This window comes from Budorcas taxicolor, chromosome 2 (genome assembly GCF_023091745.1).
Source record: "Budorcas taxicolor isolate Tak-1 chromosome 2, Takin1.1, whole genome shotgun sequence".
In the NCBI taxonomy this organism is placed as follows: domain Eukaryota; kingdom Metazoa; phylum Chordata; class Mammalia; order Artiodactyla; family Bovidae; genus Budorcas; species Budorcas taxicolor.
The window spans coordinates 127,558,157-127,580,536 of NC_068911.1; the positions used below are offsets into that span (position 1 = coordinate 127,558,157).

Here is a 22,380-nt window from a genome sequence, read left to right on the forward strand (position 1 = left end):
CTTCTTCAGTCTATTATATAGAAATCTTCATTGTCCTACATGTTTCCAAAACAATAACAAAACAGTACTAATAGTAACAACTCATGCTTGTACTCATAGTGCTTAAGTGGTGTAATATGTATTTAATGTGCAATTTTACATTTAATCTTCTTAGTAGTCCTAGGAAATAGGTTCTACTGATGACCCTATAACTGGCACAGTTGAAAAATCTATGTATTAACAAAGTTAAAAGATTAGTCCAGATTCACAGAGTAAGTTATTGGCCGAGCTGGGACTTCAATTAAACCATATCTGACACCGTTGTTTATGGTCCTCACAATTTTGTTGCACTATTTCCACAATTCTTTAGAATATTTAACAGTTACCTATATTTTTAGGGGTTTTTGTGTTATAATCTAAGTTTTAGTGTTGTCTTACTGGCCAGAAAGGGCTTATTCATCACAATTATGTTGATTAATTTCAATATCAGATTTTCTATTTTTTAATTTTTATCAGCTGACTAAATGAGAAAATGCTAAATGAAGATGTTATTACTTACGACAGAAGTCTTTTTTAGTATACAGTCAACATCCAAATTAATAACACATATAGTGAACACAACTGAGTGACTAAACAACAACAATAGTGGAATAACTGCTAAGGTAATGTTGATGGTTTGTATTTAACTTTAAAATTTTATCCACCTGAACAGTCCAAAAATTGAGCATTTTTTATTATAAAACTCTACAAGTGGATAAGAGAAAGAACTGTGTATTGAATGTAGTGTGTTAGTCACTCAGTCATGTCCAACTGTTTGAGATCCCATGGACTGTAACCCACCAGGTTCCTCTGTCCGTGGAATTCTCCGGGCAAGAATACTGGAGTGGGTAGCCATTCCCTTCTCCTGGGGATCTTCCTGAACCAGAGACTGAAGCTGGGTTTCTTGCACTGCAAGCAGATTCATTACCATCTGACCCACCAGGGAAGCCCATTGAACTCTAAATGTATTTAATGTAAAGACAAGTAGAAAATAATTAAAATGATAGTAACTCCCTAGTGGCTCAGATATTAAAGAATCCACCTGTAATGCAGGAAATCTGGGTTTGATCCCTGGGTTGGGAAGATCCCCTAGAGGAGGTCATGGCAACTCACTCCAGTATTCTTACCTGGAAAATCCCCTTGGATAGAGGAGCCTGGAGGACTTCAGTCCATAGGGTCCCAAGAGTCGGGCATGACTGAATGACTGAACGCATAAGCACAATTACCCACTACTCCATCTCCCTCTTCCTAACCATATAATAGAAGATTCTTGAGTTTCTGAGACTCTTATCCTTCTTAACATATCATTTGCTAAATTGTTACATGTTTTTATGACTTTTGATCTTGGCTCTGTTACTTAGCTTTATTTCTGTAGTTTCAGAGAAAGAAAAAGAAACAGTGAGAGAGAAGTTATAGTATTGAGTATAAATTAGGTCAGTCACAACATGTGCTTATGGGACATGTCTTCCCTAGTGGCTTAGCTAGTAAAGAATCAGGCTGCAATGTGGGAAACCTGGGTTTGATTCCTGGGTTGGAAAGATCTCCTGGAGAAGGGAACGGCTAACCATTCCTGTGTTCTGGCCTATAGAATTCCATGGAGTGCATAGTCCAAGGGGTCACAAAGAGTCAAAGATGACTGAGTGAATTTCACTTTCAAAGCACACTTCTCTGGACACCCTGTCTACAGTAATGTCCTTCAGAGTGAGAAGAGAGGAAAAGCTCTATCTCTTATTACCTAACAATGAATGGTTCAGTGGCTGTATAGTTTGTCAGCTTTAATAAATCTGTGCATTTCCTCTAGCAGGTAGATTAATTTTTGCTCTCCCCACCTTGTTTTGCTTGCAGAATCAAATCCCTTCTCATTTTGTGGGTAACCACAGTTGTGAAGCAAGCAGTTGTGAAGGTATGACACTGCTTTCAAATTTGAAACCAAGGGTTTACACATTAGAATTGCATGCAGTTGTTAATTTAGATGAGCAAAAATTTGAGAAATGTATGTTGCTTTCAGTATTCTTGCTTAAGAACCCCATGAACAGTATGAAAAGGCAAAATGATAGGATACCAAAAGAGGAACTCCCCAGGTCAGTAGGTGACCAACATGCTACTGGAGACCAGTGGAGAAATAACTCCAGAAAGAATGAAGGGATGGAGCCAAAGCAAAAACAATACCCAGCTGTGGATGTGACTGATGATAGAAGCAATCACCAGCAATTACCGATACTGTAAGAGCAATATTGCATAGGAACCTGGAATGTCAGGTCCATGAATCAAGGCAAATTGGAAGTGGTCAAACGAGATGGCAAGGGTGAACATCGACATTCTAGGAATCAGAGAACTAAAATGGACTGGAATGGGTGAATTTAATTCAGATGACCATCATATCTACTACTGTGGGCAGGAATCCCTCAGAAGAAATGGAGTAACCACCATGGTCAACAAAAGAGTCCAAAATGCAGTACTTGGATGCAATCTCAAAAATGACAGAATGATCTCTGTTCATCTCCAAGGCAAACCATTCATTATCACAGTTATCCAAGTCTATGCCCCAACCAGTAACACTGAAGAAACTGAAGTTGAACGGTTTTATGAAGACCTACAGGAACTTTTAGAACTAACACCCAAAAAGGATGTCCTTTTCATTATAGGGGACTGGAATGCTAAAGTAGGAAGTCAAGAAACACCTGGAATAACAGGCAAATTTGGCCTTGGAATGTGGAATGAAGCAGGGCAAAGACTAATAGAGTTTTGCCAAGAAAATGCACTGGTCATAGCAAACAGCCTCTTCCAACAACACAAGAGAAGACTCTACACATGGACATCACCAGATGGTCAACACCGAAATCAGATTGATTATATTCTTTGCAGCCAAAGATGGAGAAGCTCTATGCAGTCAACAAAAACAAGACCAGGAGCTGACTGTGGCTCAGATCATGAACTCCTTATTACCAAATTCAGACTCAATTTGAAGAAAGTAGGGAAAACCGCTACACCATTCAGGTATGACCTAAATCAAATCCCTTATGATTATACAGTGGAAGTGAGAAATAGATTTAAGGGCCTAGATCTGATAGATAGAGTGTCTGATGAACTATGGAATGAGGTTCATTACATTGTACAGGAGACAGGGATCAAGACCATCCCCATGGAAAAGAAATGCAAAAAAAGCAAAATGGCTGTCTGGGGAGGCCTTGCACATAGCTGTGAAAAGAAGAGAAGTGAAAAGCAAAGGAGAAAAGGAAAGATATAACCATCTGAAAGCAGAGTTCCAAAGAATAGCAAGAAGAGATAAGAAAGCCTTCTTCAGTGATCAATGCAAAGAAATAGAGTTAAACAATAGAACGGGAAAGACTAGAGATCTCTTCAAGAAAATTAGAGATACCAAGGGAACATTTCATGCAAGGATGGGCACAATAAAGGAAAGAAATGGTATGGACCTAACAGAAGCAGAAGATATTAAGAAGAGGTGGCAAGAATACATGGAAGAACTGTACAAAAAAGATCTTCATGACCCAGATAATCATGATGATGTGATCACTAATCTAGAGCCAGACATCTTGGAAAGTGAAGTCAAGTGGGCCTTAGAAAGCATCACTATGAACAAAGCTAGTGGAGGTGATGGAATTCCAGTGGAGCTGTTTCAAATCCTGAAAGATGATGCTGTGAAAGTGCTGCACTCAATACACCAAAAATGTGGAAAACACAGCAGTGGCCACAGGACTGGAAAAGGTCAGTTTTCATTCCAATCCCAAAGAAAGGCAATGCAAAAAATGCTCAGACTACCACACAATTGCACTCATCTCACATGCTAGTAAAGTAATGCTCAAAATTCTCCAAGGCAGGCTTCAGCAATACGTGGACTGTGAACTCCCTGATGTTCAAGCCGGTTTTAGAAAAGACAGAGGAACCAGAGATCAAATTGCCAACATCTGCTGGATCATTGAAAAAGCAAGAGAGTTCCAGAAAAACATCTGTTCCTGCTTTATTGACTATGCCAAAGCCTTTGACTGAGTGGATCACAATAAAGTGTGGAAAATTCTGAGAGAGATGGGAATACCAGACCACCTAACCTGCCTCTTGAGAAATCTGTATGCAGGTCAGGAAGCAACAGTTAGCACTGGACATGGAACAACAGATGGGTTCCAAACAGGAAAAGGAGCACGTCAAGGCTGTATACTGCCACCCTGCTTATATAACTTCTATGCAGAGTACATCATGAGAAACGCTGGACTGGAAGAAACACAAGCTGGAATCAAGATTGCTGGGAGAAATATCAGTAACCTCAGATATGCAGATGACACCACCCTTATGTCAGAATGTGAAGAGGAATTCAAAAGCCTCTTGATGAAAGTGAAAGAGGAGAGCAAAAAAGTTGGCTTAAAGCTCAACATTCAGAAAAAGAAGATAATGGCATCCGGTCCTATTACTTCATGGGAAATAGATGGGGAAACAGTGGAAACAGTGGAAACAGTGTCAGACTTTATTTGGGGGGCTCCAAAATCACTGCAGATGGTGACTGCAGCCATGAAATTAAAAGATGCTTACTCCTTGGAAGAAAAGTTATGACCAACCTAGACAGTATATTCAAAAGCAGAGACATTTTTTGCCGACCCAGGACCGTCTAGTCAAGGCTATGGTTTTTCCTGTGGCCATGTATGGATGTGAGAGTTGGACTGTGAAGAAAGCTGAGCGCTGAAGAATTGATGCTTTTGAACTGTGGTGTTGGAGAAGACTCTTGAGAGTCCCTTGGACTGCAAGGAGATTCAACCAGTCCATTCAGAAGGAGATCAACCCTGCGATTTCTTTGGAGGTAATGATGCTAAAGCTAAAACTCCAGTACTTTCGCCACCTCATGCAAAGAGTTGACTCATTGGAAAAGACTTTGATGCTGGGAGGGATTGGGGGCAGGAGAAGAAGGGGACGACAAAGGATGAGATGGCTGGATGGCATCACGGACTCGGTCGTGAGTCTGAGTGAACTCCGGGAGATGGTGATGGACAGGGAGGCCTCGCGTGCTGCAATTCATGGGCTCGCAAAAGTCGGACACGACTGAGTGACCGAACTGAATTGAACTGAATAAATTCTGAAATAGATTAATCCAGAATTGAAATATAGCTTTCAATCAGTGTTGCTTCCACACACATGCACTTGCCAGAAATCTTGAATTCAGTATTTAAGAAATTCTAATAAAATTAGAATTTTAATAATAATATGGATGGCATCATCTACTCGATGGACATGAATTGAGCAAGCTTCGGGAGTTGGTGATGGACCGGGAAGCCTGGTGTGCTGCAGTCCTTGGAGTTGCAAAGAGTTGGACGCAACTGAGCAACTGAACTGAATTGAATAATATTTCCCATGCTTCCCTAGTGATTCAGTGGTAAAGAATCCACCTGCCAATGCAGGTTTGATCTTTTGGTTGGGAAGATCCTCGAGAGGAGGAAATGGCAACCCACTCCAGTATTCTTGCCTGGGAAATCCCATGGACAGAAGAGCCTGGTGGATTAGAGCCTATAGTGTTTACAAAAGAGTCAGATAGGACTAGGCAACCGAGCAACAATCATGTTTCCTACTAGTTGACTAAAAGTATTCAAAGAAATTCCATGATAGCAGGAGTTGAAGGGTTAGACACATCACTCAGGATTTCAGTATAGGGTATTGAGGAGGTTTTAATAGTTACTCTTTACTAAGCTGAAGGCCAGATGCAGCAAACCACAAAGGAGGATGCTATTCCTTTTCATGAAGCTTAATTTATAAAGAAAGACGGATACAAAAAGAATATGCTAATGAGTTCTATGAAGAAAAATAACATTTGAAAACAGGATGGCATTTTGTGGAATAAGAAGTGATAGTTTATATAAGATGGTGAAGGAGTACCTCTCTGAAAAAGGAGTAAACTGCATATATATTTGAAGGAAATGCCTTAGTGGTAGAGGTATTTACAAGAGCATAGGCTTGGAGGTGCCAGTATTCTTGGAATATTTAAGAAATAGCAAGACAAGCAAGTGGCTTGTCTTTAAGGATAAATGAAAGTAATACTATCCTGTACAATGCAAAATATTTATATAAGTTCACTTTTTTTTAATCTGAATCTCAACCCCAAATTCTTTATTCAAGACAATTGAATTTGTTCAACTTTATTTATTTGATCATAGTTATTTGGCATTACAATCTACTTTGTTAGGTTAGGATGAGTCGGTTTAAACATTGCTGGTAGTGTTCTCTGAAGAGAAGAGGAATGGCTTGTTATTTGTGAAAAGTCTGCCAAGATTATCTCCTATAGGTATAAGAAGACTGAACTCTCTAGGTCAAAATCTTCAGAATATTGGGTAGGGACTTGTACCTAGCTTATGTGACATCATTTAGAGGAAGCTGAGTATAAGGAAAATATTATAGGTTTATATAATACTCAGGTTCTGCTCTGCTAAGTCACTTCAGTCGTGTCCGACTCTGTGCGACCACATAGATGGCAGCTCACCAGGCTCCCCCGTCCCTGGGATTCTCCAGGCAAGAACACTGGAGTGGGTTGCCATTTCTTTCTCTAATGCATGAAAGTGAAAAGTGAAAGTGAAGCCGCTCAGTTGTGTCCGACTCTTAGAAATGAATTAAATATTTTATGTCCAGTCACTATATCAAAAGTAAAGCCAGAAAATTTCAGAGGGGTTAAATTACTTTTTTCCCCAAGGTTGGGATCACACAGCTAATTAGTGACTGTCCAAGGATCAGAACGCATATCTTGATTCCTTATAATTGTTGACCTAGAAAATAATCTGACTTAGTCCTGAAGAAGCATACTTTTCTAGAAGAGTCTCTGAAATACTTCAAAAAACAATTAATTAAAATGGAACTGGTAGCAATGTTAAAAGAAATCTGAAAACAGCACTAAAAACAGAATAAATTTAATGTACATCAAAGTGTGTCATCATGGGAATGGCTCTTGAACCAAACCCTGAAGGAGAATGATGTGGCCTCAGATCATTTCAGAGCCTAAGGCATAAATCTTCTATGAAAAGTGCTGTTTGTCTGAAATCTTAAAGTAAAACTATGGGCTTTCATTAAAACAAAATTTCATAAGGAGAAAGAGAAACCCATCCAAAATGTTTGTGCAAAATTTCCTTACTGTGTTAATATAGCTATGAAAAATAGCAAGAAGTATGAATTTAAACTTTCAAGTCCAAGTTATCTTTATTTGACTCTTTTCTTGGTCACATATTAAATATACAAGAGAGGGCAAGTGATTCAATATTTCTGAACTGCAATTTTTCCTCACTTATTTTTTAAAAATAGAGTCCTCAATTATTAAAAAAAAAAAACAAAACAAAGCAAAATGATCAAGTTGGATTCCACTTAATATCACCAGCAACATTTTGAGGATTATTATATTTGGCATGCAAAATATCATACACACTTGTCATATTTTATGTGTGTAAAGTGATTTTCAGAATAGCCAGAGACATCATTTGATACAAAGTATTTCCAAACAAATAACTTTGTGTTATTGATCTAGAGAAATTTTCTTCTATCTTATTCATTATTCTGTTTCCTAACTAATATAACATATCAGATGTAGTTACTGGAGGTGAAATATAGTGAAAACAGTTCTTGTTTCAACTAATGAGCAATACTAAACTTCTTGAGGCATCCAAAGGCTAACACTCTAATAAAGACAATAGCAAGTAATTGACAAAAATGGGTTAAATTGTAGAATCAGAAATTTTGAGCTCAGGGAGATGGCTCAAAAATTCAATGACCTAATTAAGAAATCAAAGGAAATGATTAACAATTGATTGGTCTTGATGTTTTAAATAAAATAAGAACCATGGATGTCATGAGGGTAACAGAAAGGCCTAAATAGTTTCCTAACAAAGAATGAATTAGGACACTCAATGACAATGGCCTCAAGAAACTGAATATCTGGAAAAACATGTGAATTATTGAGAGTGATAGGAACTTTAGATCCTCCATTTATTCCATGTGATTTATAAGTTATCTATATTAATTATTTCATTCTCAAATGAAGCTAGTAAACTTATCCATTTAGTAACTTTTATCCACTTATACATTGAATGGCTAAATCCATCCAATAAGAGTCAAATAAATATTTGTCACAGAAAAAGTTTTAAACTGAGGTTCAGAGAAAAGCCACAAACTGAAGGGAGCAGCCCATTGTCTCACTCACTAGCAGAACATAGTGGATATTAATGGAGGGAAAGGATATCAAGAATACAGCTTTGAAGACTATTGGTGCTGTGGGTGCTATAGCAGTACTTCAACTTTCTTTTGATTCAACATATGAAGGATTGAATTATCACAATCAATATTTTTGTGTCAATGCAAAAGGAGTCTTATAAAAAAAGTTCATTGAAATTAAAAAGTTTCCCATGGCATTTCCTTAATCTATGTAAACAAATTTGTGTGACCAGTAGCAATTCAGAAAGTCTATAGAGCCGCTCCAGGCCTATGTTCTAGGCTGCCTGCACCAGCAGCTCCTTGAGGAGGGTTCTGTGCATCCCAGCAGTCCTCCTGACTTTGCAGTGGAATGAAACCATGAGACGTGGCTCTGCGCTTGTTTGGACAACAGTGTGACCTCTGTAACAAGGTAAGGAGGGGCGGCTGTGAGGGGATACCCCTTGTCCAAGGTAAATAGCAGAGGCTGCACTTTTCAGGAGTAGCTGTGAAGAGATACCTCATGTCCAAGGTAAGAGAGACCCAAGTAAGATGGAGGGTGTTGCAAGAGGAATCAGAGGACAGACACACAAACCATAATCACAGAAAATCTAATGACATGGACCACAGCCTTGTCTAACTCAATGAAACTAAGGCATGCCATGTGCAGCCACCCAAGATGGGCGGGTCATGGTGGAAAGGTCTGAAAGAATGTGGTCCACTGGAGAAGGGAATGGCAAACCACTTCAGTATTCTTGTCTTGAGAATCCCATGAACAGTCGGAAAAGGCAAAATGATAGGATACTGAAAGAGGAACTTCCCAGGTCAGTAGGTGCCCAGTATGCTACTAGAGATCAGTGGAGAAATAACTCCAGAAAGAATGAAGGGATGGAGCCAAGGCAAAAACAATACCCAGTTGTGGATGTGACTGGTGATAGAAGCAAGGTCCTATTCTATAAAGGGCAATATTGCATAGGAACCTGGAATGTCAGGTCCATGAATCAAGGCAAATTGGAAGTGGTCAAATGAGATGGCAAGAGTGAATGTCGACATTCTAGGAATCAGTGAACTAAAATGGACTGGAATCGGTGAATTTAATTCAGATGACCATTATATCTACTACTGTGGGCAGGAATCCCTTAGAAGAAATGGAATAGCCATCATGATCAACAAAAAGAGTCCGAAATGCAGTACTTGGATGCAATCTCAAAAACAACAGAATGATCTCTGTTCGTTTCCAAGGCAAACCATTAAATACCACAGTTATCCAAGTCTATACCCCAGCCAGTAACACTGAAGAAGCTGAAGTTGAACGGTTCTATGAAGACCTACAAGACCTTTTAGAACTAACACCCAAAAAATATATCTTTTTCATTATAGAGGACTGGAATGCAAAAGTAGGAAGTCAAGAAACACCTGGAATAATAGGCAAACTTGGCCTTGGAATGTGGAATGAAGCAGGGCAAAGACTAATAGAGTTTTGCCAAGAAAATGCACTGGTCATAGCAAACAGCCTCTTCCAACAACACAAGAGAAGACTCTACACATGGACATCACCAGATGGTCAACACCAAAATCAGATTGATTACATTCTTTGCAGCCAAAGATGGAGAAGCTCTACACAGTCAACAAAAACAAGACGAGGAGCTGACTGTGGCTCAGATCATGAACTCCTTATTGCCAAATTCAGACTTAAATTCAAGAAAGTAGGGAAAATCACTAGGGAATTGAGGTATGACCTAAATCAAATCTCTTATGATTATACAGTGGAAGTGAGAAATAGATTTAAGGGACCTGATCTGATAGACAGAGTGTCTGATGAACTATGGACTGATGTTCGTGACATTGTACAGGAGACAGGGATCAAGACCATCTCCATGGAAAAGAAATGCAAAAAAGCCAAATGGCTGTCTGGGGAGGCCCTACAAATAGCTGGGAAAAGAAGAGAGGTGAAAAGCAAAGGAGAAAAGGAAAGATATAAGCATCTGAATGCAGAGTTCCAAAGAATAGCAAGGAGAGATAAGAAGCCTTTCTCAGTGATCAATGCAAAGAAATAGAGGAAAACAACAGAATGGGAAAGATTAGAGATCTCTTCAAGAAAATTAGAGATACCAAGGGAACATTTCATGCAAAGATGGGCTCGATAAAGGACAGAAATGGTATGGACCTAACAGAAGCTGAAGATATTAAGAAGAGGTGGCAAGAATACATGGAAGAACTGTGCAAAGAAGATCTTCACAGCCCAGATAATCATGATGATGTGATCACTCACCTAGAGCCAGACAGCCTGGAATGTGAAGTCAAGTGGGCCTTAGTAAGCATCAGTACCCACAAAGTTAGTGAAGGTGATTGGATTCCAGTTGAGCTATTTCAAATCTTGAAAGATGATGCTGTGAAAGTGCTGCACTCGATATGCCAAAAATGTGGAAAACACATCAGTGGCCACAGGACTGGAAAAGGTCAGTTTTCATTCCAATCCCAAAGAAGGGCAATGCCAAAGAATGCTCAAACTACTGCACAATTGCACTCATCTCACACACTAGTAAAGTAATGCTCAAAATTCTCCAAGCCTGGCCTCAGCAGTATGTGAACTGCAAACTCTAGATATTCAAGGTGTTTTTAGAAAAGGCAGAGGAACCAGAGATCAAATTGCCAACATCCGCTGGAGCATTGAAAAAGCAAGAGAGTTCCAGAGAAACATCTATTTCTGCTTCATTGACTATGCCAAAGCCTTTGACTGTGTGGATCACAATAAACTGTGGAAAATTCTGAAAGAGATGGGAATACCAGACCACCTGACCTGCCTCTTCAGAAACCTGTATGCAGGTCAGGAAGCAACAGTTAGAACTGGACATGGAACAACAAACTGGTTCCAAGTAGGAAATGGATTATGAAAGGGTGTATATTTTCACCCTGCTTATTTAACTTCTATGCAGAGTACATCATGAGAAACGCTGGGCTGGAAGAAGCACAAGCTTCTTCCAATCAAGATTGCCGGGAGAAAATCAATAACCTCAGATATGCAGAAGAGACCACCCTTATGGCAAAAAGTGAAGAGGAACTAAAAAGCCTCTTGATGAAAGTGAAAGACGAGAGTGAGAAAGTTGGCTTTAAGCTCAACATTCAGAAATCGAAGATCATGGCATCTGGTCCCATCACTTCACTGAAAATAGATGGGGAAACAGTGGAAACAGTGTCAGACTTTATTTTGGGGGTTTCAAAATCACTGCAGTTGGTGATTGCAGCCATGAAATTAAAAGACACTTACTCCTCAGAAGAAAAGTTATGACCAAACTAGATAGCATATTCAAAAGCAGAGACATTACTTTGCCAACAAAGGTCTGTCTAATCAAGGCTATGGTTTTCCCAGTGGTCATGTATGGATGTGAGAGTTGGACTATAAAGAAAGGTGAGTGCTGAAGAACTGATGCTTTTGAACTGTGGTGTAGGAGAAGACTCTTGAGAGTCCCTAGGACTGCCAGTTGATCCAACCAGTCCATCCTAAAGGAAATCAGTCCTGAATATTCATTGGAAGGACTGATGCTGAAGCTGAAACTCCAATCTTTTGCAACCAGATACAAAGAACTGACTCACTGGGAAAAAAACCCTGATGCTGGGAAAGATTGAAGTTGGGAGGAGAAGGGGATGACAGAGGATGAGATGGTTGGATGGCATCCCGACTCGATGGACATGAGTTTAATTAAGCTGTGGGAGTTGAGGATGGACAGAGAAGCCTGGCATGCTGCAATCCATGGGTTTGCAATGAGTCAGACACGAGTGAGCAATTGAACTGAACTTAACTGCTAATAATAGTACTAATAGTGGACTGTTCTGCCTTTAATTTCTTGTATGTATCATACCTTGCCTCAAGTATTCCCTCAACTTAAAATATCTTGCCCACCCTCTTTCTAACCCATGACAAAGACTTCTCTTCTACTAGAAAGAACATCTGAGTAGATTAACAAATTGTATGACAGTAATGTATCAGGACCATGTTTTTCATGTTAAACCTAACAGTCTGATTTGTGTGTCAGTTTTTGTTTTTTTTTCCACTAATGCCCTAGTTTTATGCAGTGCTTCATTCATTCTGATTTAATCTCTCAGTTCAGTTCTGTTGCCCTGTCATGTCGAACTCTTTGTGACCCCACAGACTGCAGCATTCCAGGCTTCCCAGTCCATCACCAACTCCCAAATCTTGCTGAAACTCATGTCCATATAATCGGTGATGCTATCCAACCATCTCATCCTCTCTCGTTCCCTTCTCCTTCTGCCTTCAATTTTTCCAGCATCAGGGCCTTTTCCAATGAGTCGGCTCTTCGCATCAGGTGGCCAAAGTATCATCATGTTGTCTTTACATTTTATACTGTAGCCTTCACTTCCAGATTTTATAATTAGAGGACAACAGTGACATCATATTCATTGTTTTACTTGCAGGTTCACACAGTGTTTGTTATTAGAAGGTGCTTAATATATGTTCGTTAAACAAAAGGAAAATGAACAGAGTGTGTACCTTTCAGACATGTCCACATACAAGCATATTCTTAGAATACTTATTTGAGGCATTACATTCTTTTTTGACATACACTTCAATCAGATCCAATGTACTTTTTCAGAAAATAGACAAAATTCTAATTCCTCACCAGAGAGCAGCTGATGGGAGAAGTGGGAAGAATCAATCATCAATCTCTTTCGTTCACTGTCTCTCTCTCCTACAAACTAGAGCATTATTGTTAGTGATGTTTTGTGCATGCAAAAGGTACTTTGGGAAGAAACAGTTCTTCCTGATGTTGAATATAAATTAATTGTAAAACCTGATCTGCTTCTTTTTTTCCAAGAGGATACAATATACTCATGATTCTGAAGCTGTAAAAGGCTATTCTGAAACTATCTGCAGACAAGGTTGCTATGGAAACCATCTTTTTTGGAATAGTACAATAAATAGTCATCTAAAAGAACACTGAACACAGTGCACCTTGCTCTAGTAATTATAGGTGGTCTAGAATTGAAATATCTATGATATGTTTTGCCTTCAGGAGTGCCACCAGAGCATTTCTATTACCACAGCAGAATATTTTTGTAAAGAAGTGAGGTGCAAAATGTTTACTCTCAGCAATAACTTGAGCAATGGAGGAAAAAGGACAAAGATTTTTGCTTCAAAGTCCCCAAGACTCCCTCCACCGCCACCTTCCCACACATGCACTTCACATATAAATTGAAGAGAATAGGCTGGGGACAATAAATTGGAAGATTCACTAGAGATCTAGTAACATGGAAAACAAACATATTTAAAGATGTACATGCCACAAATAGTTCTAAATCCTCTTTCCTCATACCTCCCAATTTCCTATTGAGGGACTTGAGAGCAAAATGGACAAAAGGAAGGAGACAGTAGAATTTGAAGATATGTTATAGCAAGAATAAGATGGCATGCTTTCTGTGTCTTCTCCCTAGGGGATTAGGGTGTGAAAGGCTGCCAAGAAGCTAGGCAATGGCATCTGAACACAAGGACTAGTCTGGCTTCTCAGGAAAACTTCTGCTGGCAACATCTACAGAAGTATTGATACTTCGAGCTTTCTGAGTTGAGAGGACAACCTTGAGTAGTGACACAACTCAATGCGAAAGAGTCCATCTAGGGGACTTAAATTTTTAGTTGAGTCCTAGGCTAACCATGGGCTCAAGCAATCACCCAGAGATATAAGCAGTGTAGTATATTTGCTAGAGATAAGGATTAGGGGAAGAGGGCCTGTCTCCATATCTCACAAATGCACAGAAGCAGATGAGATGCACGATCATACCACACAGCAGAGTCGTTTGTCACTCTCCTTGGTGAGAGAGGAGCGATTTCAAAGAATAAGATTTGAGCTGGACAGGGCTAAATAAAATTTTTTTTAAGTCTATATACAGTAAAAATAAAGGGAAAAAAATCTCTATCAGGAGACTAATCATTTTAAGAAATTTTCTCATCTTTTTTGCTTTTAAAAATACATTTTGTTAAATAAGAGAAATGATGTGATATGTGCATGTGTACAAAAACACAGAAGTAAATAAAGAAAAAAGTGAAAGAGAGCTCTAAAAAGTGGATCATCACTAACTCAGAGAACACAGACATTTTTCTGGTTTTTTTTAATATAAATTTATTTACTTTAATTGGAGGTTAAATACTTTAATGTCTTTGCTATTAAAAATAAAAACTGTCTCTGGGCTGTCCATGGTCTCCAGTTATACATTTTAAAAGAAGCATCATCTCATGCCTATCAGAATGGCCATCATCAAAGAGTCTACAAACAATAAATGCTAGAGAGGGTGTGGAGAAAAGGGAACCCTCTTACACTCTTATAGGGAATGCAAACTGGTACATCCACTATGAAGAAGAGTATGGAGATTCCTTTAAAAACTGGGAATAGAACTGCCATATGACCCAGCAATCCCACTGCTGGGCATACACCTCGAGGAAACCAGAAGTGAAAGAGATACATGTACCCCAATGTTTGCTGCAGCACTATTTACAATAGCTAAGACATGGAAGCCAACAAGAGGTCCATCAGCAGAAGAATGGATAAGGAAGTTGTGATACATATACTGCAATTGAATACTACTCAGTTATAAAAAGGAAAGTTTTTGAGTCAATTCTGATGAGCTGGATGAACATGGAGCCTGAATTAAATCAGAAAAAGAAAGATAAATACTGTATATTAATGCATATATATGGAATTTAGAATCATGGCACCAATGATCCTATAAGCAGGGCAGCAAAGGAGACACAGATGTAAAGAACAGACTTTCAGACTCAGTGGGAGAAGATGAGGGTGGGATGATTTGATAGAATAGCACTGCAACATATACATTCAGTAAGTCACTCAGACGTGTCCGACTCTTTGCGACCCCATGAATCGCAGCACGCCAGGCCTGCCTGTCCATCACCATCTCCCGGAGTTCACTCAGACTCACGTCCATTGAGTCCGTGATGCCATCCAGCCATCTCATCCTCTGTCGTCCCCTTCTCCTCCCGCCCCCAATCACTCCGAGCATCAGAGTCTTTTCCAATGAGTCAACTCTTCGCATGAGGTGGCCAAAGTACTGGAGTTTCAGCTTCAGCATAATTCCTTCCAAAGAAATCCCAGGGTTGATCTTCAGAATGGACTGACTGGATCTCCTTGCAGTCCAAGAGACTCTCAAGAGTCTTCTCCAACACCACACTTCAAAAGCATCAATTCTTTGGCGCTCAGCTTTCTTCACAGTCCAACTCTCACATCCATACATGACCACTGGAAAAACCATAGCCTTGACTAGACAGACCTTTGTTGGCAAAGTAATGTCTCTGCTTTTGAATATACTATCTACCTTGGTCATAACTTTTCTTCCAAGGAGTAAGCATCTTTTAATTTCACGGCTGCAGTCACCATCTGCAGTGATTTTGGAGCCCAAAACAATAAAGTCTGACAATGTTTCCACTGTTTCCCCACCTATTTCCCATGAAGTGATGGGACCAGATGCCATGATCTTCGTTTTCTGAATGTTGAGCTTTAAGCCAACTTTTTCATTCTCCACTTTCACTTTCATCAATAGGCTTTTGAATTCCTCTTCACTTTCTGCCTTAAGGGTGGTGTCATCTGCATATCTCAGGTTATTGATATTTCTCCCAGCAATAATGATTCCAGCTTGTGCTTCTCCAGCCTAGCCTTTCTCATGATGTATTCTGCATATAAGTTAAATAAGTAGGGTGAGAATGTACAGCCATGATGTACTCCTTTTCCTATTTGGAACCAGTCTGTTGTTCCATGTCCAGTTCTAACTGTTGCTTCCTGACCTGCATACAGGTTTCTCAAGAGGCAGGTCAGATGGTCTGGTATTCCCATCTCTTTCAGAATTTTCCACAGTTTCTTGTGATCCACACAGTCAAAGGCTTTGGCATACTCAATAAAACAGAAATAGATGTTTTTTTCTGGAATTTTCTTGCTTTTTTCATGATCCAGCAGATGTTGGCAGTTTGATCTCTAGATCCTCTGCCTTTTCTAAAACCAGCTTGAACATCTGGAAGTTCACGGTTCACGCATTGCTGAAGCCTGGCTTGGAGAATTTTGAGCATTACTTCAGTAGTGTGTGAGATGAGTGCAACTGTGCAGTGTTTGAGCATTCTTTAGCATTGTCTTTCTTTGGGATTGGAATGAAAACGGACCTTATCCAGTCCTCTGGCCACTGCTGAGTTTTCCTCATTTGCTGGCATATTGAGTGCAGCACTTTCACAGAATCATCTTTCAGGATCTGAAATAGCTCAACTGGAATTCTATCACCTCTACTAGCTTTGTTCGTAGTGATGCTTTTAAAGGCCCACTTGACTTCACATTCCAGATGTCTGGCTCTAGGTGAGTGACCACACCATAGTGATTATCTTGGTCATGAAGATCTTTTTTGTACAGTGCTTCTGTGGATAGTTGCCACCTCTTCTTATCTTTTGCTTCTGTTAGGTCCATACCATTTCTGTCCTTTATTGAGTCCATCTTTGCATGAAATGTTCGCCTGGTGTCTCTAATTTTCTTGAAGAGATCTCTAGTCTTTCCCATTCTATTGTTTTCCTCTATTTCTTTGCATTGATCGCTGAGGAAGGCTTTCTTATCTTTCTTTGCTTTTCTTTGGAACTCTGCATTCAGATGCTTATATCTTTCCTTTCCTCCTTTGCTTGTCACTTCTCTTCTTTTCACAGCTATTTGCAAGGCCTCCTCAGACAGCCATTTTGCTTTTTTGATTTCCTTTCCATGGGGATGGTCATGATCCCTGTCTCCTGTACAACGTCACGAACCTCATTCTATAGTTCATCAGGCACTCTATCTATCAGATCTAGGCCCTTAAATCTATTTCTCACTTCCACTGTATAATCATAAGGGATTTGACTTAGGCTCTTGAGAAATCTGTATGTAGGTCAGAAAGCAACAGTTAAAACTGGACATGGAACAACAGACTGGTTCCAAACAGGAAAAGGAGTGTGTCAAGGCTGTATATTGTCACCCTGCTTATTTAACTTACATGCAAAGTACATCATGAGAAACACTGGACTGGAAGAAGCACAAGCTGGAATCAAGATTGCCAGGAGAAATAACAATAACCTCAGATATGCAGATGACACCACCCTTATGGCAAAAAGTGAAGAGGAGCTAAAAAGCCTCTTGATGGAAGTGAAAGAGGAGAGCGAAAAAGTTGGCTTAAAGCTCAACATTCAGAAAACGAAGATCATAGCATCCAGTCCTATCTCTTCAGGGGAAATAGATGGAGAAACAGTAGAAACAGTGTCAGACTTTATTGTTTTGGGCCCCAAAATCACTGCAGATGGTGACTGCAGCCATGAAATTAAAAGACGCTTACTCCTTGGAAGAAAAGTTATGACCAACCTAGATAGTATATTCAAAAGCAGAGACATTACTTTGCCAACTAATGTCCATCTAGTCAAGGCTATTGTTTTTCCAGTGGTCATGTATGGATGTGAGAGTTGGACTGTGAAGAAGGCTGAGCGCCGAAGAATTGCTGCTTTTGAACTGTGGTACTGGAGAAGACTCTTGAGAGTTCCTTGGCCTGCAGGAGATCCAACCAGTCCATTCTGAAGGAGATCAACCCTGGGATTTCTTTGGAAGGAATTATGCTAAAGCTGAAGCTCCAGTACTTTGGCCAGCTCATGCGAAGAGTTAACTCATTGGAAAAGGCTCTGATGCTGGGAGGGATTGGGGGCAGGAGGAAAAGGGGATGACAGAGGATGAGATGGCTGGATGGCATCACGGACTCGATGGACGTGAGTCTGAGTGAACTCCGGGAGATGGTGATGGACATGGAGGCCTGACATGCTGCAATTCATTGGGTTGTAAAGAGTTGGACACGAATGAGCGACTGAACTGAACTGAACTGAATGGTCTAGTGGTTTTCCCTACTTTCTTGAATTTAAGTCTGAATTTGGCAATAAGGAGTTCATGATCTGAGCCACAGTCAGCTCCTCGTCTTGTTTTTGTTGACTGTGTAGAGTTTCTCCATCTTTGGCTGCAAAGAATGTAATCAATCTGATTTCGGTGTTGACCATCTGGTGATGTCCATGTGTAGAGTCTTCTCTTGTGTTGTTGGAAGAGGCTGTTTGCTATGACCAGTGCATTTTCTTGGCAAAACTCTATTAGTCTTTGCCCTGCTTCATTCTGCATTCTAAGGCAAAATTTGCCTGTTATTCCAGGTGTTTCTTGACTTCCTACTTTAGCATTCCAGTCCCCTATAATGAAAAGGACATCTTTTTGGGGTGTTAGTTCTAAAAGGTCTTGTAGGTCTTCATAGAACCTTTCAACTTCAGCTTCTTCAGTGTTACTGGTTGGGGTATAGACTTGGATAACTGTGATATTGAATGATTTGCCTTAGAAATGAACAGAGATCATTCTGTCATTTTTGAGAATGCATCCAAGTACTGCATTTCGGACTCTTTTGTTGACCATGATGGCTATTCCATTTCTTCTAAGGGATTCCTGCCCACAGTAGTAGATATAATGGTCATCTGAATTAAATTCACCCATTCCAGTCCATTTTAGTTCACTGATTCCTAGAATGTCGATGTTCACTCTTGCCATCTCATTTGACCACTTCCAATCTGCCTTGATTCATGGACCTGACATTCCAGGTTCCTATGCAATATTGCTCTTTACAGCATCGGACCTTGCTTCTATCACCAGTCACATCCACAAATGGGTATTGTTTTTGCTTTGGCTCCATCCCTTCATTCATTCTGGAGTTATTTCTCCACTGATCTCTAGTAGCATACTGGGCACCTACTGACCTGGGAAGTACCTCTTTCAGTATCCTATCATTTTGCCTTTTCCGACTGTTTATGAGGTTATCAAAGCAAGAATACTGAAGTGGTTTGTGATTTCCTTCCTCAGTGGACCACATTCTGTCAAACCTCTCCACCATTCCCCCCCATCTTGAGTGGCCCCACAGGGCATGGCTTAGTTTCATTGAGTTAGACTAGCCTGCGGTCCTAGTGTGATTACATTGACTAGTTTTCTGTGATTATGGTTTCAGTGTGTTTGCCCTCTTGCAACACCTACTCTCTTACTTGGGTTTCTCTTACCTTGGACGTGGGGTATCTCTTCACAGCTGCTCCAACAAAGTGCAGCACTGCTCCTTATCTTGGATGAGGGGTATCTCCTCACCACTACCTCTCCCAACCTTGAATGTGGAATAGCTCCTCTAGGCCCTCTGGCACCCATGCAGCAACCCCTCCTTAGACATGGGGTCCTCCTCCTGGCTGCCACCCCTGGCCTCGGGTGTAGGGCAGCTCCTCTGGGCCACCGCCCCTCATCTCAGATGCAGGGTAGCTCCTCTTGGCCACCGCCCCTGACCTCGGACTTGGGGTAGCTTCTCTCGGCTGCTGCCCCTCGGGCGTGGGGTCCTCCCGACTTCTGCCCCTGACCTCGGAGGTGGGGTAGTTCCTCTCAGCCGCGCTCTGCACGTCATCGCAGTCACCCGATCTCTGCGCGGATGGCCAGTGCAAATTCAATGCATGAAGCAGGGCGCCAAAGTCAGTGCTCTGGGACAACCCCGAGGGATAGTGTAGGGAGGGAGTTGGGGGAGAGCTTCAGGCTGATGGGGACACATCTATACCTGTGGTTAATTCATGTTGATGTATGGCAAAAACCTTCACAATATTGTAAAGTAGTTATCCTCTATTTAAATGAACTTAAATAAAAAAGAAATTCTTAAAGCTACATTTAAAACAAATAATGTTCTTCCTATTCATAGGTGTCACTCTCTCCTGAAATTCCTGCTCTATTTTAGAGAAAAGAACACTTCATCAGGGACATCCCCTTGCTGCTATTAGAAGGAGTCAGGGAAAGGCAGACACAAAAAGGGAGACTGTGTAAACCTCCTATAGACATGGTGTGGTGAGACTGATCAGGAAATAAATTGACGAGCTGGTATCCATTCACCACAAGTTTCCCCAAGTACCTAGTTTTCAGCAACGCCTAAGAGACAGCAAAGTATGGAGACAACTTCTAAATTAGATATTTTTAATCTGTCCCACAAATGGATTGAAATGATTAGGAAAACAAAACAGAACTTCTTGGTATAGTTAAATTCATGATTATATACTGAAGTGAACAGTTAAACCAAAGCTTTATTCTTTAAAAATTTTTGACCTTATTTCAATGCATTTAAGTTCAACACAAAAATACATAGCCTTACTACTGCTATTTTTTCAATATAATTTTAATATAACTACAATTATTGACATGATTGTTTTGTGCTACAAAAACCATGCAAACAATTCTTTGATACTTTAGTTATCTGTTGTTTCATAATAACCAGCCTTAAAGCAACAATGAATTACATTGTTTTAGAGCCTTAAAGCAACAATACATTATTATCTTTGATGACACTATGGGTTGCCTTGGCTCAACTAAACAGGTCTTGCTTTAAAGGTCAGCTAGTCAGTGAAACACGGACTGAGACTTCAGTCAATGAAATCCTCATTTGGGTTGACTATTAATTGTGATTTTTGAATTCATTTCTACTTTTGATTTCCATCACAAATCTACACAGATTTTTGATTATAGTTAAAATTGAATAATAATTATAATTTGAACACTTCCTAGGCAAACTCATTCTTTTCTTTATATCATCTCTGGAACATTCTTTTTATACCTCAGCCACTTAGAATAGCAATTTACACACAGCAAAGTCTCAATAACTATGTGTTACATTAGATGGAGTTGCTTAGATTATTACTATACTCATGCATTTGATTCTCACTTTTGCACAGAAGCATCTGCATAGTGTAAGAATTACATGAGATTAAACAATCCTGAAGCTTAGGAGTCACAATTTATTGAGATTTCTGCCTAGAAAGCTTTCTTATGCTTTTATATTGTTTACTTTGGAAGAAAGAAATAATAAATTAGTAAGAACAATAAATGGTATGGAGGCTTCCCCAAAATCAAAAAAAAAATAACTACCATATGATTCAGCAAGGACCTGACACCAGTTCTTACTCCAGATTTGATATTCTTGACTACAGCCCTGGACTTCCCCAATGGTACAGTGGGTAAACTGCCTGCAATGCTAGAGATGCAAGTTTGATCTCTGGGTGAAGAAGATCCCATGGAGGAGGAAATAGCAACCCACTCCAGTATTCTTGCCTTTTTGGAAGTTTAAAGCACTCCTCAAAGAAACTGTCTAGAAGCAAATATTAATAATTACACATTTATGCATTAGAAAGCACAATATGGTCCAATGTATAATACTTAACAAGGCCATACTTCCAAATAACCACTAGTTTGGAATTATTAGATTGAATCATGTAAAATTAGAATCATGCAGGTTATAAAATTTGGATTGTAATCATTTTATTTGAATCAAACTAATATTGAGTATAAATTAAGCAATATGTGCAACATTGGAAGAATTCTAATTACTTTTTCTCTTTTAACACCTTTGCACCAAAAAAAGGACAAATAAACCAGTTTTAGGCCAGAAAGTTTTCAATGTCATAGTAAATATAACAGTGTCAGAAATATTAAGAAGAATGATCTTGTGGATGATATCAAAACATCATCATAAAGTAAGAAACTTAAACCTGCTTGATTGTGTTTTTATAACAAGTGATAACGAATGATCTAAACGCTGAACTTATTCCTTTATTGATATAAATCTATGTTCACAAATTGCTATGAAGTAAAGAATTTTTCTGAAATTTAATTTCTCAATGAACAACAAATCCTTAAAGTGAGCGTTTTTTAAATGCATATGTACATGTGCGTGTGCATGCATGCACACAGGAGAGTGTATGTGTATTCTGTATAATTATATTGATAAAAATGAACCAGGAAAAAATGATTGATAAATATGTAAGAAAAAGTCAGTCAGCTAGAGAAGGTCAGCTTGCTAACTGGCTGTCAAGAGTTCTTTCCAATTGACATTTACCTTCACATGTTTGTCTCACTGCAGTATCTGGCACTCAGTTTTACAAGCTTCAGTTCAGTTCAGTTCAGTTCAGTTCAGTTGCTCAGTCGTGTCCGACTCTGCGACCCCATGAATCGCAAGACGCCAGGTCTCCCTGTCCATCACCATCTCCCGGAGTTTACTCAGACTCAAGTCCATCAAGTCCGTGATGCCATCCAGCCATCTCATCCTCGGTCGTCCCCTTCTTCTCCTGCCCCCAATCCTTCCCAGCATCAGAGT

General features: G+C 39.7%; 1 pseudogene; it reads right to left on the reverse strand.

Annotated features, from left to right (window-relative positions):
- Positions 1–19,656, reverse strand: part of LOC128060859 (3-ketoacyl-CoA thiolase, mitochondrial-like) — a 147,817-nt pseudogene extending 128,161 nt beyond the window's left edge.
- Positions 19,657–22,380: the final 2,724 nt, after the last annotated feature.